This window comes from Rhagoletis pomonella, unplaced genomic scaffold, assembly GCF_013731165.1.
Source record: "Rhagoletis pomonella isolate Grant_MI unplaced genomic scaffold, Rhpom_1.0 Rhpom_scaffold_00006, whole genome shotgun sequence".
Classification (NCBI taxonomy): Eukaryota; Metazoa; Arthropoda; class Insecta; order Diptera; family Tephritidae; genus Rhagoletis; species Rhagoletis pomonella.
In genome coordinates this window covers 21,202,721-21,206,687 of record NW_023458560.1, presented here as the reverse complement: position 1 = coordinate 21,206,687, position 3,967 = coordinate 21,202,721, and the positions used below count along the sequence as shown (strand labels likewise).

Below are 3,967 nucleotides of genomic sequence, written 5' to 3'. Positions count from 1 at the left end.
ACAAATTATGATAGATTGCTGCTGTTGCAGGCGTTTCCGTTTACTGTTGCTGTTGATTGCTGCTTTGAAACCAGCTCATTACTGCCGCATTGAATGGGTCAAAAAAGGGAGGAGTAGTTGGGTGTAAGTGATGGAAGGCGAAATTGAATGACTAATCAGGCAAAACTTACGTACAGGAGCGAAAAATCGGTGTTGAATTTGTGGTGGGAAAGAGACTCCGTCGCCGAGTACTGGCGAAGGAGTGTCTAGCCATAAACCGCATCAAAACGAGATTTTTCAACATCTCGCTCATCTGCGCACATGCCCAATGAATGCGGCGGACGAGGCGTCCAAGGATATCTTCTATGAGCGCTTGGAGAGTACACACGAGCATTGCCCCTGTCACGATATCAAAATCGTGCTTGGCGGTTTTCAATGCCAAAATTCAGCCTCCACGATGAAACATCCGATAACGGACTGAGGCCGAACCCCTTCGCCGAGGTACGATATATGGTAGTATGCAGTGCTAGGTTCAAATATACAACGATCCATCAAGCTACTTGCTGTCTCCACATCGTAAAACTAGAAACCAAATCGATAATGTTATGATATACGGAAGGCACGCTTTTAGTGTTTTAGACTTGAGTACACTCCGAGAACAAAACATCGACTTGGACCACTTTCTTGTTGCAGCCAAAATACGCACCCCGCTTACGTGCAGCAAAAAATATGCACCCAACAAAGCAAGGAAAGCTCAACGTCGAAAAGCTGCAATAAAACAAACGACCAATGGATTCACCACTCGACTTCCACACCTACTCTCGGGGAGCACTCTTCAACAAACCGACATATGCGCCCAGTGGAACAACATTTCCCGTTCATTAAGTAGTAGTCGGATTTCAGCGAGTCCGAAAGAACAACTGGTGCGATGAGGAGTGTCAAGAAGCTGCAGAGAAAAAATATATCGGTGTGTGGGATCGATACGGCGAGCTGAAGAGTGATGCGAGACGTGTTTTCCGCAGTAAGAAGGGAGAGGCCGAAATACGTGAGTGCAAAGAGCTTGAGAGAGTTGGTGACTTACGGAAAGTTCCAAGACCCGGGCGAACTCCTGTAATGACAACCAAGGCGGCCTACTGACCGATGTCTAGAATGGTTTTTAAATAGTCAAGAAAACATTTTTCCACCCTACACCTGTGGTAGCAGGACTGAAAATAGTGGAGAAAACAAACCTGATTTCCCAGTCGATGAAGATGTATTTGATTTTTCACCACCTGACTATGACGAGGTACGAATAGCAATTATCTGGATGAGAAAAAAACGACTAGAGCTGACGGCCTCACAACTGAGCTATTCATGTACGGATTCGAGGAGTTGATAAGCTGCATGCATCAACGCTTATGCAGAATATGGTCAGATGAACACATGCCCGATGACTAGAATTTAAAGGTGCTCTGTCCAATCCCCAAGAAAGGCGACATTTGCGCCAACTACCGCGGGATCAGCCTAATTAGCATAGGTTACAAGGTTTTATTGAGTGTTTTGTGTTAAAGACTGAAGCCCACCGTCAAAGAACTGACTGGAACTTATCAGTGTGGTTTTTGACCTGGAAAATCCAACATACACCAGGTATTCACAATAAGCCAAATCTTGGAAAAGGCCCGCGAGATAAGGATCGACAATCACCACCTTTTTGTCGATTCCGAAACCACTCTCGACAGCACTAAAAGGAGTTGTGTATACGCCGCATTGTCTGAACTTGGCATACCCGCGAAACTGATATGGCTATGTAAAATGACGTTGAGCAATACCACCAGCTCCGTCAGAATTGGGAAAGTTCTTTCCGAGCCGGTTGCTACCAAGCGGGGTTTCAGACAGGGCGACTCCCTTTCATGCGAATTCTTTAATCTGATGTTGGACCTAATCTGATGTAAGAGCTTCAAACTGAACCGCGCAGGAAAAATCTTTTACAAGAGCGTGCAATTGCTGGCGTACTCCGATGACATTGACATAGTCGGTAGCAAGAACCACGAAGTCTGTTCTACCTTTTCCAGGCTGGGTAAGGAAGCAGAGCGATTGAGTCTGGTGGTCAGTTAAGACATGACTCTCCTGTTATCAAACAAACAGTCAGCGCATTCTCGCCTTTGTATTCATGTCACTGTTGAGTTATTATTTGCTTGAATATTAAAATATGAGTGTCAATTGCAGGGGTTTTAGTAAAGCCTTGTTTTGAAAGTATTTTTGATTAGGGTTGCCACTTATTGAAAAAGTCATATATATCTAACTATGTTTCATGTATATGTAAGTACATATGATGCGCAAAGTCATTTTTGTGAAGGTCATCTGATCTACATCATGCCTTTCTTCACTCAGAAATGGCTGGACGGTCTTAAATTATATTTGGATCGCGTCTCGCTTATAAGCTTGACTGAAAATTGGAATATTTTTTAGGCTTTTGAAGAGTGTTGTCACCTGTTTAAAGCTTAAGTTCAAATTTAGCGTTTTACCGTCACGCGGGTTTCCTATCTAAAATCTAATTATGCACGCAAAGGGTGTAGTGGGATAAGTTAATGGGTAATTGTACACTGTCCAATCCGGATCTACTTTCTTTAGGAGGTGAGGTAAGGTAGTCTGTTTGCACAGCTAATCACTGACACCCTGGAAAACTGGAGCCACTTATTTTAACCTACTACTTGGGTGCCTGCTTCCAGATTAGGCAGAGAGCCTTCTTCCATGATAACTCACTCTCTTTAGTAATTATTAACAGTTTTTTGCAGGATATGTAAATATATACACAGTTATGTAGGTACATTAGGCAGGTCAATTTATATGGGAGATTTTTTCACCTATGCGCGTATAGTACAGAAGTATTCAAAGTGTAATGCTAAGCGAATTTTCCGAAGACATCATGGGCCCAGAACCAACTGGGAGTTTGCCAAATTGTGAAAATAGGTTTCTTAGCATTCTGCTGTAGAGTCGTAAAGAGTGCTTAAATTTTGTACAAAAACATAATATAGTTTTATTTTTTGGTATGAGTAATCCATTTGTGCGTTTATCTTTTTCTTAAAACTTCCATCAGAGGGCGCAACAGTGAACATTTTCCCAATTTCTTCGAAACCTCTTTTGGCCTTTTGGCAAACTCCTAATTGATTTTAGACCCAGGATTTCTCCGGCAAATTTGCTTAGACTTACACGTAGGGCCCTCATATGCTATACGCGTATAGTAAAAAAATGAGCCATCCTAAGGTACATATAAGAATGTATGTACATGGAATGGAAGCACTTTAAAAGTTAGGCATTTAGCAATATTCTAATGGATGAAAATTTAGATCCTTTGACATACAGCCGCTCTTAGTTAAAGATGTTCCTCTTTCTATGAGCTTCTCCTTTTAAGCAGTTACAAAAAAAAAACAATTGGTCTCCCCTTACAAGCAAACTTTGGTATTCAATTGATATAGATACTCAACAGTTTTCTTGCTTTTTCAATAAATGAGCATTATTAAATTTCAGTCATTTAGAAAATAATGAAGAGAGATAAACCAAACAGAGCTAGTAGTTAATAAATACTTAGTAATCAACATCAACATGTGCGCGTATGCAAATAATTTAATGTTTCCTTATTAGGCTGTATTGCTGCTGTTGTAAACAATTAGTAATTTACTGTAGTTACTCAATGTTGTAAATCTTATCAATTGACTCCCTGATAGAGAAATGTACATGTCGCACACCGTCTTCAAAAGAGGAACAACTCAAAATTTGGCCTTTTTGAAATTAGGTGCTAAAAATGTACACAGAGCTTTTACTTAGCTTTCAGCAAAAGCTGGAGGAAAGTTTTTGTTATAATTTGTTAGAAAAAAACTAGGGTAAAGGTATGATTATCGTGTGCTAAGAAATAGTTTTTCGCATTTTCTGACAAACGTGTAATTGCGAGTTGTGCCCCTTTAGAAGACGGTGTGCGATATGTAGCTTAAGAATTGTTTATGTATCTTGA

General features: G+C 40.8%; 1 long non-coding RNA gene across 1 annotated transcript in view; it reads left to right on the top strand.

Annotated features, from left to right (window-relative positions):
• Positions 1–3,967, top strand: part of LOC118741658 — a 21,379-nt gene that overhangs the window by 14,534 nt on the left and 2,878 nt on the right. Inside the window, exon 2 of the long non-coding RNA XR_004993316.1 lies at positions 3,526–3,528. This is a non-coding gene — a long non-coding RNA (uncharacterized LOC118741658). The remainder of the gene's footprint in view (positions 1–3,525; positions 3,529–3,967) is intronic.